Source organism: Salvelinus sp. IW2-2015, unplaced genomic scaffold, assembly GCF_002910315.2.
Source record: "Salvelinus sp. IW2-2015 unplaced genomic scaffold, ASM291031v2 Un_scaffold1636, whole genome shotgun sequence".
Taxonomy (NCBI): domain Eukaryota; kingdom Metazoa; phylum Chordata; class Actinopteri; order Salmoniformes; family Salmonidae; genus Salvelinus; species Salvelinus sp. IW2-2015.
In genome coordinates, this window is record NW_019943052.1 from 27,766 (window position 1) to 42,253 (window position 14,488).

The following is a 14,488-nucleotide window of genomic DNA, read 5'->3' on the forward strand; positions in this document are numbered from 1 at the left end:
TAAGACTGAGACACGTCCTCCTCTAGTGGTGAAAACAGAGAACTGCCAGGCGTTATTATAGACTGATGACACGTCCTCCCTCTAGTGGTGAAAACAGAGTACTGCAGGGTTAATATAGACTGATGACACGTCCTCCATCTAGTGGTGAAAACAGAGAACTGCAGGGTTATTATAGACTGATGACACGTCCTCCCTCTAGTGGTGATAACAGAGAACTGCAGGGTTATTATAGACTGGTGACACGTCCTCCCTCTAGTGGTGAAAACAGAGAACTGCAGGGTTATTATAGACTGGTGTCCATAATGTCACCTGTATAATCTGATCACCAACTGTTTAATGATTTCACATTCATTATCTCTGTTATTAACATGTTATTGAATGTATTAGTTTGAAACCTTTAAAATAGAATCTAATAAATATAACAGCTACTAATGCATTTATACCTCAGAGATACCTAAGAAACAGGTGGAACGGGGGAACAGGGAACAAAAGACAACAGCAATGAAAGTTTTGTTGATTTATTAGTTATAATATAACATTATTTTGCATCACTTTTTAGGTTAATTATTATTTTAAAGCAGTTGCAATGCTCTCTTTCACACTATTAAACACATGATACGTCCTGGAGCTCAGGAAGGAGTTGCAGTCAGAAAGGGAGGTGAGATTATAAAAGCCTACATGGTTTAAATAAAAATATTTTGTCAATATAACTCACAGTAACATACAACACATATGGTTCCCTCTGTCTTAAAGGTACAGAACATATGGTTCCCTCTGTCTTAAAGGCACAGTAACATACAACACATGTGGTTCACTCTGTCTTAAAGGCACAGTAACATACAACACATGTGGTTCCCTCTGTCTTAAAGGCACAGTAACATGCAACACATGTGGTTCCCTCTGTCTTAAAGGCATAGTAACATACAACACATATGGTTCCCTCTGTTTTAAAGGTACAGTAACATACAACTCATGTGGTTCCCTCTGTCTTAAAGGCGCAGTAACATACAATAACATACGACACATTGTAGATGTCACCCCCTACATGAAGATGATGGAAAGGGATGGTTCTGCAGTGTGAAGAAGGGAACATCTCTGAGACAGACAACACCTGGACTCCAGAAGGGAACATCTCTGAGACAGACAACACCTGGACTCCAGAAGGGAACATCTCTGAGAGTACTAAACACCTGGACTCCAGAAGGGAACATCTCTGAGACAGACAACACCTGGACTCCAGAAGGAACATCTCTGAGACAGACAACACCTGGACTCCAGAAGGGAACATCTCTGAGACAGCAAACACCTGGACTCCAGAAGGGAACATCTCTGAGACAGACAACACCTGGACTCCAAGGAAGGCGCAACATATGAGAGCACCAAAACCCCTGGGATCAGGAAGACAGGCTAACATAGAGGACATCCCAAAACAACTGGAGAGAACAGTAGAACAAATAAACAGTTTAGAACAGGAGAACAGGAGAACAGTAAGAACAGTATATGAGGACATCCCAAAACAATGGCCGGAGAAACAGTAGAACCAGTAGAAAGTATAGAACAGAGCAGAACAGCAGAGAACAGTTGAGAACAGTAGAAGACATCCCAAAAACAACTGGGGAGAACAGTGAAAGTTGTAGAGACATCCCATAACAACTGGGATCAGTATCTCTCTTATGAACAGTAGGACATCCCAAACAAACTGGAGAACAGTAGAACAGTAGAGGACATCCCATAAACAACTGGGGAGAACAGTAGAACAGTTTAGAGGGATCATCCCATAAACAACTAGGGACTAAACAGTAGAACAGTAGAGGACATCCCATAAAACTGAGGGAGAACAGTAGAACAGTAGAGGACATCCCAAAAACAACTGGGAGAGAACAGCTAGATAAACAGTAGTAAGGACATCCCTTAACAACTGGGGAGAACAGTAAACGTAGAGACATCCCAGAACAACCTGGGAAACAGATACGAACAGTAGAGACATCCCATAACAACTGGGAGAAACAGAACTAAACAGTAGAAGGACATCCCATAACAACTGGGAGAACAGATATAGGTAACAGTAGAGGACATCCCATAACAACTGGGAAACAGTAGAACAGTAGAGACATGCCCCATAACAACTGGATCGGCAGGAAACAGTTAGACAGTAGAGGACATCCCCATAACAACTGGAAAGAGAGAACAGCATTAAGAACAGTAGAGGACATTCCAAAAACCAACTGGGGAAACAGTAGAACAGTAGAGAACATCCCATAACAACTGGGAGAACAGCTGAACAGATAGAGGAACATCCCATTAAACAAACTGGAGAACAGATTAGAACAGTAGAGGACATCCCCAAACAAACTGGGAGAGAAACAGTTAGACAGTAGAGGACATTCCCTATAACAACTGGGTGCGAGAACAGTAGAACAAGGAGAGGACATTCCCTATAACAAAACTGCGGTGTAGAAACAGAGAACAGTAGAAGGAACATCCCATAACAACGGGATACACCGAGAACAGTACAACTAAGCGTAGAACGAGTGAAGAGGCACCATCCCTTAAAACAACACTGGGGTGACAAACATGTTGAAGAAGAAACAGAATCCATACGAAACAGATAGAGGAACATCCCCAATTAACAAACATGGGAGAAAAGTAGACAGTTTAGAACAGAATAATTAGAACAGATAGAACAGGAGAGAGAGCGAGTAGAACAAAACTATTATCAACAGCACAGAACAGTGGAACAGATGATGTATAACACGCGATAAGAAGGAATACCTAAACAGGTCACATCCCAAAGGGGCCAGAATCAGCACCCTTTGAAACGGGTCAAAAGCAGTGAAAGGTACATATGTCTTCGTAGCACTATGGGCCACCAAGAAGGATTCCAAAGGTGACGCAGTTCTGACCTGTTCTAAATTAAAGAAAACACAATCTGTCTGTATTCAAAACAAACAAGCTCTCGAGCCGGAACATGAGCCTCTCCCATTCCTGCAAACACACAAGGTCTTGAGCGACAACCTACTATCATACTCCCCACCCATTCTGCATCCCCAGAACATCTTCTCAAACTGAGGATGGTCTATCCCATCATTGTCCCCATTCATCATCATCATCCAATCATTCATCATCATCCATCATTCATCATCATCATCATTCCTTCTCAGCGATTCATCATCACCCACCATCCAACTCTATGCAACCATTTGGCTGCATACACAACCAGTCAACCCACCGCACATCATACCAATTCTCCACAATCCAAACTATCACCCAGTCGCCCCGTCACCACACCACTCCTACAATATCCATCACATCAGGATTGCATCAAGATCAATCACTCACTACTCAATCATCATCATCACCACCATCTACATCACCACCCATCATTCATTCACCCATCGCCGTCACCACCCATCCTACATTTCTCCTATCATCATCACCATTCGCCTCACCACCATCTACATCACCATCATCATCATCAATCATCATCATCATCATCATATGCGATACATCCCACCACCAATCATCCATCACCATGCGCCTCACCACATCTACATCACCATTCTTGTTCTATCATCCATCATCATCACCACACATCTACATCCACCACCAGTCTCTCCATAAACTCATACATTCATCCCATCAACTCCCCTCGCCGTCGCACACCAATCTACATCTCCATCTATCTATCATCAATCACATAACATACATCACTACCATACATCATCACCATCGCCGTCACCACCATTCTACATCACCATCATCATCAGATTCATCATCACCACCATCTACATCTCCATCATTCATCATCCATCATCCGCAACATCTCCATCATCACCATACACTCACGGCGAAACACCGCCGTCACCACCACCTCTACTAACTCACAGACCTACGATGCAACATCATCATGATGCAATACACCATCCCGTCGACCAACAATACAACATCTCCTAATTCATTCATACACCGATCCCCGTCACCACCATCGTACATCACCATCATCATCACCATCGAGCCTCTCACCGAGCGCAATCAGTTACTAAATCGGCCACCACATCATCTCTGTCAATGACGGGTGTGCCTGATCATCCTCCCCTCATCACGTCAGGGGTGTCCTACATATGCACCACCACTCACGTCATCAATCGTCCCAGCGTGTGCCTCATCACATACACAAGCACAACATAGGTTCACACGTCAGCTCGCGTCGAGGTGATCCATCATCATCCTCCTCCATTGGTCAGGGTGCGCCCCCAACACTAGCCACTCCCTCCTCATCACAGTGCGAGGGTTGGTGCCTCATCACGCCTCCTCACTCATGTCAAGGACTTATCACATCCCATAATACCCTCATGCAATGTTCAGCGGACTTCCTGAATCATCATAACCGCCCGCATTTGTCATGCTCAACGATCAGTCACCCAGGGCGCCCCACAACAAACAGGCTGATCGAGTACACCTCACTCACAGACTCAGGGTAACATCATGTGGTGCCTCGATCAGTCTTCCTCATTCTCCATCATAACTCTACACGCTTGATCCCATCCATAAAACCTCCCACCACTATTACATTTCATGTATCAGAGGATCAGATCCACCAACATTCATCAATCACTCCAAATTCGATGTCTAAGTGTGATCGATCCATCTAACACAACACTGCCTTCATTCATGTTCAGGGTGACCATCATCCAGTCCTCACTCACTTCAGCTAGTCAGGACAGGTTATGTCACAATCATCAATTGCCACTCCTCAATACATCGCTCAGGGTGACACAATCCAATTCATCATACGCATCGACCTCAAATCATACTCAGGGTTATCATCTCCCCCCACAATTAAATTCTTTTTATTTCATCCACAAGCCCTTCACCCTTCAAAATGTTAATTTATTGCATCATGCTCAGCGGCCGATTGGCGCATCATCCCAAAATATCATCCAAACAACAGCTCAAGCCAACGTGTGGTGCCTCATCATCCTCCTCCATCATGTCATCAGGGATCGCACTTCAATCATAATCCCTCACTCATTCATGGTTAGTGGATGAAAACCTCTTCTATCTCTATTCTATCATATCCACATACACAAGTCAAGCGGCCAGCGCCTCATCATCCTCGCGCACCATCATGTCAGGGAGGTGCACACTCCATTAATTAAACTCATGTCATGGTGACTCTTCATTTCCCTCATCTTGTCACAGATTCCCCTCATCACGTCATGGCGACTCCTCATCATCATGGCTCCATCACCATCATCATGGCTTCTCCTGGCCTGGTCTGTAAACGTTGACAGATTGAACTTGAAGTGAACTGGAATGTCCTCACTGTCGATGTGTTTAAAGAGTTGCCTTCCATCTGCATGTGTCAACAGGTTCACCATCTTCCTTCTCTTCTCCCATCTCTTCATTTCTTTACAATCTTCAGAGTCTAGATCCCTAAACTCAGCCGCATCGCACACAGAGCACAGAGCATTGACCCCGATCTGGCCCAAATCCAATGATCTACACTTGTCTTGTCTATCATAGATAATGGTGAGAGAGAAGGGGATCTGAAATCCATCCTGGTAATTGATTTCATATATCATTGTAGATACCTCGTCATRTTGGGGTAGCTTGAAACGGAAKCCATTCTCCCACTGAACTCCCAGGATGTAGTTGATCATCAGAGCCATTACCTGGTCTTTGTCTCCCACCAGATAGATTGTCCTCCTYGTCCTGGAACTCTGCTCRCCAAACCTGAGCCTGYCTACTTTARCCACCGGCMGTATCGTTTCCATGGGGATCTCATAAACAGACGGCGAGCCAGAGTYCTTCAGTTCACTCTTMTCTTTRACACCGTCAGCCAATCCTGTGGTCTTTGAGAGAGTGGCGATGATGACTGGTGTGCTCCAGTTGCTGATTCCAGCTTCACCACAGTCGTATCTGACTCTCACTGTGTACTTTGTGAGTGACTGCAGTCCGGCGATGATGCAGACGTTSTCTTTGGAAGTCCTCTTCATCCACTCTGCCTCCTCCTCACTCTCTTCAGTGGGCACCTCTTTGTGTTCTACCATATAGTTCTGAATCTTGACCCCTTGTCCAATCACAGACGGCGTTGGACAGCATACCATGAGCTCAGTGGAGTAGGCTTTGATTTCAGGCTTACTGGGAGGGCAGGAAGGCAAGGTRCTGATGATGTCACTYACCTCGCTGRCTGGACCAAGGCCMYKMGAACACACGGCTCTGTATTTYAACTTGTACCCTGTACTGGGAAGCAGTCCAGACACTGTGWAGGCTGSGTSYGATTCAGACYTCTTCTCGCTGCTCCAACCATCTTTCTCATCAATACAGTGTTCAATCAGGTAGTGGGTGACGTCATGGGCTCCCCTATCAGGAGGGAGCAACTCCAACTCCACACTGTTGTGAGTTCTGTCACGTGCTGTTGGCTTCTCAGGTTTAGATGGAGGCTCGAAATGCTCGTTTCTTTTGGATCCGTTCTCATAAAGGTAAATGCTGGCTCCTTCTTGTTTCTTGTTGGGAATGGAGGCCAAGAGGAAACGTGTTTGTGTGTCCTCTTTGTTAGCTTCTGCAAAATCTTTGAAAAGTCCAGCTTGCTTGTCCATGTCATCAAATATGTTATCAGAGTGGTACCATCTTGTCAGATCAGGTTTACCTTGAACTAAGGCTTGTGTGCTCTCAGAGGGGGAATCCAAAGCTGACAGGACAGGGTCCTCGCACCCCAGAGAGGTGAAAGTGAAACATACAACACGCTTCACCTTTGAGTTCAAGACCTCTTTGTCAAGTCCGCTCTTCGATGTGACTATCTTGGTGGAACACGTCTGACTGTAGTCCTCCGTAATCATGCTTAGGAATCGATCAACCACATTGATCTCTCTCTCAATGCGATCCATACATTTCACTGAGGATGTTGCTGTTGAAACGGAACTCTTGCTGCTTTTTCAAGAAGTCGGACAACACCCTCTCTTCCTTTTCTCCCCCTCTAATAGACGGAAGGAGGTCCGCCAAAGTAGTCGTCAAATGCTCTGTGAAACACAGTTTTTTGAAAATTTTCACTTTGGCATCAATTTCCTTGAAGTATTTTACTGGCTTGCTTCTCATTGCATCGTTGCATCTCATCTCCAGCTCACGGAGGTCTTCCAGCGCAGTCTGCCATGGTCAACTAAGCTTCCACTGATCTGACGAACCATATGGGTGGCAGTGGGTTCCAATTCTTTTAACGGAAGTAGATTCACTTGCACAGAACCCCCTCACCTAACTTCTGAGGCAAGGTTTTGTAGGTGTCCATGGCATCTTGAAAAGATACAGGATTGCTTTCCAGGAGAACGTCCCCATGGAATCTACAAGAGAACTTCTCAGTTTTAGTTTCAGAAGTGTTCTTCATGTCTAAAGCAACCTCACCCCCAATAGAAACATAGGGAACGCTATTAAGCATCACTTTCAAGTTTCCCTCAATGTCTTTACGGTCCTCGTCACTTGAGACGTCACGATCAAACACAAAGAAAGCATTTGCTCCATAAAGTATACCTGTGACCACATGTGTAGCTATGCCTTCCCTAAAAACCTCCTTGTACTTATGTGTTCCTGCCCAAGGTGGTTCATGGACAGTTGACTGTTTTTCTTAGTGTGGTGTAACAAAGTGTGACCCTCGCCTGATTCTGAGACTCTTTAACATCTTTCAAATACTTAGCTGATCCCTCAACCTTAACCAGCCCTGCCAAACAGCTTGCTTTGAGAGAGCCGTTCACATTTAACACAGAGTATTTGTCAGCTGTAGAGTCAGATGTGATGACTTTGAAGTCGGTGAAAGGCTCGTCTGTTGTAATGATGTCCCTTCTGAGTGCTTCCTCGTCCACAGCGTCAGGCCTGTAATCAGAAGAGACAAACCAAACACTAACAGTTACTTTATTGTGTGTGGGTATGACTGACTGACTGAGTAGTGAGCAAGCGTGCTACCTGGAATGAGGTGATCATTGCGACAGTCATACAGCATTCCCAGGGAGAAGGCCGTCCCAGTGCAGCTAGAGTCAAAGTTTGGTTTGAGCAAGGATCCATAGTAGCAAGTCACTGGTGGTTCAGAATAAAACAAACAGAATAACATGATGCCTCACGCTTGAATTCAGTCCACTGGTGGTCAGAATAAAACAAACAGAATAACATGATGCCTCACTGCTTGATTCAGTCCACTGGTGGTCAGAATAAAACAAACAGAATAACATGATGTATCACTGGTAGTAATAATAAAACAAACATAATAGCATGATTTCTCACTGCTTGAGTTCTGTCCACTGGTGGTCAGAATAAAACAAACAGAATAACATGATGCTTCACTGCTTGAGTTCAGTCCACTGGTGGTCAGAATAAACAAACAGAATAACATGATGTATCACTGGTAGTAATAATAAAACAAACATAATAGCATGATTTCTCACTGCTTGAGTTCTGTCCATGGTGGTCAGAATAAACAAACAGAATAACATGAATGCTTCACTGCTTGAGTTCAGTCCACTGGTGGTCAGAATAAAACAAACAGAATAACATGATGCATCACTGGTGGTAATAATAAAACAAACAGAATAACATGATGCATCACTGGTGGTAATAATAAAACAAACAGAATAACATGATGCATCACTGCTTGAGTTCAGTCGCCTCTTGAAAATATTGATATAAAATGAAAATAAAAAACAGTTGTCTATTGGCCACAATGTATCATCACTTGGGCTATGCCCCCTTTTTTCTCAATTTCTGCCTGAATGACGTGCCCAAACTAAACTGCCTGTTGCTCAGGCCCTGAAGCCAGGATATTCATATAATTGGTACCATTGGAAGGAAAACCCTTTGAAGTTTGTAGAAATGTTAAAATAATGTAGTTGAATATAAAACAATAGATATGGTAGGAGAAAATCCAAAGAAAAAAAACCACCAGAATTGTTTTTGGAGAGAACATCCTCTTAGAATGGCAAGTATAAGGTCATATTGAAGCTCCCTGGATGCAATTCCTATGGCTTCCACAGGGTGTCAGSAGTCTATGTTCAAGGTTTCAGGCTTGTAACTTCAAAAAACGAATAAGAAATATCAGTTTTAGTGCAGGGACACAGTCTCGGGAATTTGTGTTTGCGTGCGCCATGAAGACAGGACACACCTGCTAAAATCGGTTTCCTATTGGACATACTTCTTTCTGTATGAAATATTATAGTTTGATTACATTTCAGAGTATCTGAGGAGTAGATAGAAACATATTTTGACTTGTTGAAACAAAGTTTAGGGGTAGATTTTTGGATTCCTTTCTCTGCATGTTGAACGAGTGGATTACTCAAATCGATGGCGCCAACTAAACAGACTTTTTGGGATATAAAGAAGGATTTTATCTAACAAAATGACACTACATGTTATAGCTGGGAACCTTTGGATGACAAATCAGAGGAAGATTTTCAAAAAGTAAGTGAATATTTAAATGCTATTTGTGAATTTATGAAACCTGTGCCGGTGGAAAAATATTTTGATGTGGGAAGCCGTCCTCAAACAATCGCATGGCATGTTTTCGCTGTAATAGCTACTGTAAATTGAACAGTGCAGTTAGATTAACAAGATTTTAACCAATATTAGACACTTACATGTACCTAAATGTTTAATATCCATAATTGTTTTTATTATTTATTTGAATTGTGCGCCCTCCAGTTTCACCGGAAGTTGTCCCGCTAGCGGGACGCCTAAGATACGTACTTTGAAGAATCTAAAATATATACTATTTTTTGGTTACTACATGATTCCATATCTGTTATTTCATAGTTTTGATGTCTTCACTATTATTCTACAATGTAGAAAATAGTAAAAATAAAGAAACCCTTGTTCGAAAACTTTACTACTACTCCCCCTAGTGTCACCCCCACCTCCTCAATGATAATACTGCTACTCCCCTTATGGTCATTCCCCCCACCTCCTTAGTGATAATGCTGCCACTCCCCCTGTGGTCATTACCCCCACCTCCTCAATGATAATGCTGCTACTCCCCCTATGGTCATTCCCCCCACCTCCTCAATGATAATGATGCTACTCCCCCTATGGTCATTCCCCCCACCAACACAAAAGATAAGATAATTTCAGCGAGTTTCAGCATGAATTGAAAAAAACCTTTTTTCCTTAAACAAGCTCTAAATCGGTTTAATGCACTCTGTTAGGACAAATTTTTGCATTGTACTGCTTAAATAGAGGATAAGGAACAATTTAAGCCGAGTTTCAAGCATGAAATTGAAAAAAAACACTTTCCTTAAACTAGCTCTAAATCGTGTTTAATGCACTCTGTTAGTGAAAATTTGCACTACTGCTTAAGACTAGAGGTAGGAACAATTTCAGCGAGTTTCACGCATGAAATTGAAAAAAACACTTTTCTTAACAAGCTCTAAATGTGTTTAAGCAGCTCTGTTAGTGAAATTTTTTGCAGGTATGCTTAAACTAGTAGGATAGGAACCAATTTCAGCGAGTTTCAGCAGGAAATTGAAAAAAAACACTTTATTTCCTTAAACAAGCTCTAAATCGTGTTTAATGCACTCTGTTAGTGAAATTTTTTGCAAGTACTGCTTACACTGAGGAAAGAACCCAAATTTCAGCTGAAGTTTCCAAGCATGAAATTGAAAAAAACACTTTTCCTTACAAGCTCTAATGTGTTAATGCAACTCTGTTTAGTGAAGAATTTTTGCAGTACTGCTTAAACAGATGGATGGAACCTATCAGCGAGTTCATAGATGAAATTGAAAAAAAAAACACTTTTCCTTAAACAGTCTAAATCGTGTTTAATGCACTCTGTTAGTGAAATTTTTTGCAGTACCTGCTTAAACTATTAGCGGATAGGAAACCAATTTCAGCGAGTTTTCAAGCATGAAATTGAAAAAAACACTTTCCTTAAACCGAAGCTCTAAATTGTGTTTAATGCACTCTGTTAGTGAAATTTTTTGACGCAGTACTGTTAATTCTAGAGGATAGGAACCAATTTCAGCGATTTCAGCATGAAATGGACAAAAACACTTTCCTTAAACAAGCTCTAAATCTGTTTTTAATGCACTCTGTTAGTGAAATTTTGCAGTACTGCTTAAATAGAGGATAGGAACAATTTCAAGCGAGTTTTTCAAGCATGAAATTGAAAAAAAACAACTTTTCCTTAAACAAGCTCTAAATCGTCGTTTAATTGCACTCTGTTAGTGAAATTTTTGCAGTACTGTTAAACAGAGGATAGGAACAATTCAAGCGAGTTAAGCATGAAATTGAAAAAAACACTTTTCCTTAAACAAGCTCAAATCGTGTTTTAATGCACTCTTGTTAGTGAAATTTTTTGCAGTACTGCTTAAACCAGAGGATAGGAACCAATTTTCAGCGAGTTTTCAAGCATGAAATTGAAAAAAAACACTTTTCTTAAACAAGCTCTAAATCGTGTTAATGCAGCTCTGTAGTGAAATTTGCAGTACTCTTAAACTAGGCATAGGGAATCAATTTCAGCAGTTTCAAGCATAGAAATTGAAAAAAAACATTTTCCTTAACAAGCTAAATCGTGTTTAAAAGATGCACCTGTTAGTGAATTTTTTGCAGTACTGCTTAACTAGAGGATAAGGAACAATTCAGCGAGTTTTCAAGATGACTTGAAAAAAACACTTTTTCCCTTAAACAAGCTCTAAATGTGTTTTAATTGCACTTGTTAGTTGAAATTTTGCAGTAACTGCTTTAAACTTATAGATAGGAACCGAATTTCGTCGGTTTTCAAGCAGAAATTGAAAAAACATCACATTTTTAAACAAGCTCTAAATCTTGTTAAATGCACTCTGTTAGTGAAATTTTTTTGCAGTATGCTTAAACTAGCGGATAGGAACCAATTAGCGAGTTTCAAGCATGAAAATTGAAAAAAAAACTTTCCTTAAACAAGCTCTAATTGTGTTTTTAATGCACTCTGTTAGTCGAATTTTTTGGCAGTACTGTTAAACTAGAGGATAGGAACATTTCAACGAGATTCAAGCTGAAATGAAAAAAAAACACTTTTCTTAAACAAGCCTAAATCGTGGTTAATGCACTTGTTATGAAATTTTTTGCAGTATGGTTAAACAGAGCTAAGAACAATTTCAGCGAGTTCAAGCAGAAATTGAAAAAATAACACTTTTCTAACAGCTCTAAATCGTGGTTTAGCATCTGTTAGTGAGATTTTTTGCAGTATGCTTAAACTAGAGGATAGGAATCATTTCAGCGAGTTTCAAAGCATGAAATTGAAAAAAAAACTTTCCTTAAAACAAGCTTCTAACCGTGTTAATTGGCACTCTGTAGGAAATTTTTTGCAGTACTGCTTTAAACTAGAGATAGGATAACAATTTCAGCGAGTTTCAAGCTAATGAATTGAAAAAAAAACACTTTTTCCTTAACAACCTCTAAATCGTGTTTAATGCCCTCTGTTAGTGAAATTTTTGGGCAGTAGCTTAAAACTATAGGATAGAAACCAATTTCCGCGAGTTTCAAGCAAAATTGAAAAAAAAACACTTTTCCCTTAAACAAGCTCTAAAGTCGTGTTTAATGCACTCTGTTAGTCGATTTTTGCAGTATGGCTTAAACTAAGAGGATAAGAACAATTTCAGCGAGTTCAATCATGACATATTGAAAAAAAAACACTTTTTCTTAAACAAGCTCTAAATCGTGTTGCACTTGTTAGTAGAAATTTGCAGTACTGCTTAAACTAGAGAAGGAACCAATTTCTAGCGAGTTCAAGCATGAGAAATTGACAAAAAACACTTTTCCTTAAACAAGCTCTAAATCGTGTTTAATGCACTCTTTTAGTGAAATTTTTGCAGTACGCTTAAACTAGAGATAAAAATAAAGAACCAATTTCAGACGGTTTAAGCAATGAAAATTGAAAAAAACCACTTTTCCTTAAACAAGCCTAAATCGTGTTTAATGCCTCTGTTAGTTGAAATTTTTTTGCAGTAAATCTGCTTAAACTAGAGGAATAGGAACAATTTTTCAGCGAGTTTCAAGCATGAATGAATAAAAAACACTTTTCTTAAACAAGTCTAAATGTGTTTAATTCGATCTCTGTTAGTGAAATTTTTTGCGTACTGTAAACTAGAGGATAAAACCAATTTCAGCGAGTTCAAGCAGAATTGAAAAAAAACACTTTCCTTAACAAGCTCTAATAATCGTGTTAATGCACTCTGTTAGTGAATTTTTTTGCAGTATGCTTAAACTAGAGGATAAGGACAATTTCAGCGAGCTTCAAGCATGGAATTGAAAAAAAAAACACTTTTCCTTAAACAAGCTCTAAATCGTGTTTAATGCACTCTGTTAGGTGAAATTTTGCAGTACTGCTTAAACTAGAGATAAGAAACATTTCAGCGAGTTTCAAGCATGAAATTGAAAAACAACAGCTTTTCCTTAAAGCAAGCTTAAAATCGTGTTTATGCAACTCCGTTGATGAAAATTTTGCAGTAACTGCTTAAACTAGAGGATAAGAACCAATATCACTGCGATGTTTCCAGGCATGAAATTTTGAAAAAAACACTTTTCCCCTTAAACAAGCCTAAATCCGTGTTTTAATGCACTCTGTTAGGTGAAATTTTTTGCAGTACTGCTTAACTAAGGATAGGCACCAATTTCAGCGAGTTTCAAAGCAGAAATTGAAAAAACACTTTTCCTTAAACAAGTCTAAATGGTGTTTAATGCACTCTGTTTAGTGAAATTTTTTTGCCAGTAGCTAAAACTAGAGGATAGGAAATCAATTTCATGCGAGTTTAAGCATGAAATGGAAAAAAAACACTTTTACTTAAAGAAGCTTTAATCGTGTTTATGATCTGTTCAGTGAAATTTTTGAATGTACTGTTAAACAGAGATAGGAACCAATTTAGCGAGTTTTTTCAAGCATGAAATTGAAAAAAAAACCTTTTCTTAAACAAGCTCTAATCGTGTTTAATTGCACTCTGTTAGTGAAATTTTTTGCAGTATGGTAATAGAGGAATTAGGAGTTAAGCGACTGCCAAACATCTTTTACATACGGTTGGTTTTGGCGTGCCACGGGGTGATGGTTTTGTTCTCGACGTAGTGTTTGTTTATTTCATCCGGTCTTATCTTTTTTTTATTTTCATTATGTTAGTTTTTTTTTAGTCCGAGAGCGGGGACGCAACACCCGGGACGGCCAGCGGGGGACGACCCTGACTGGGACAGGCAGCGGGGACGATCCAGGGTACGGCAGGTGACGCAACCACGGTAAGGCAGGGGGATCCGCAGCCACTGGACAGGCAGCGGGAGTGACCCACACCCGACAGGCACGGTGGGAGTGACCCAACCACCTTGTACAGGCAGCGGGGGAGTGACTCAACCCACCTGTACAGGCAGGGGGAGTGACCTCAACCCCCCCTAACATGTCTGGTGTGACGGTACGGTGTTCAGTTGACAGTCAAGCCCCCCCCCACCCAAATCTGCAGTGTGTAGACCCACCTGTCCAGGTCAGTCTCCAGTCTTGCAG

At 41.0% G+C, this 14,488-nt stretch overlaps 1 long non-coding RNA gene and 2 pseudogenes across 1 annotated transcript; 1 reads left to right on the forward strand and 2 right to left on the reverse strand.

Annotated features, from left to right (window-relative positions):
• Nucleotides 1-664: 664 nt before the first annotated feature.
• LOC139024554 (uncharacterized) lies at nucleotides 665-945 on the forward strand. Its single transcript, XR_011475887.1, has 2 exons — nucleotides 665-753; nucleotides 786-945. It is a non-coding gene; the product is annotated as an uncharacterized lncRNA (long non-coding RNA).
• A 4,181-nt stretch (nucleotides 946-5,126) lies between these two features.
• On the reverse strand, nucleotides 5,127-8,098 carry LOC139024556 (verrucotoxin subunit beta-like; annotated as a pseudogene).
• A 6,025-nt stretch (nucleotides 8,099-14,123) lies between these two features.
• Nucleotides 14,124-14,488, reverse strand: part of LOC112071545 (sarcolemmal membrane-associated protein-like) — an 80,346-nt pseudogene continuing 79,981 nt past the window's right edge.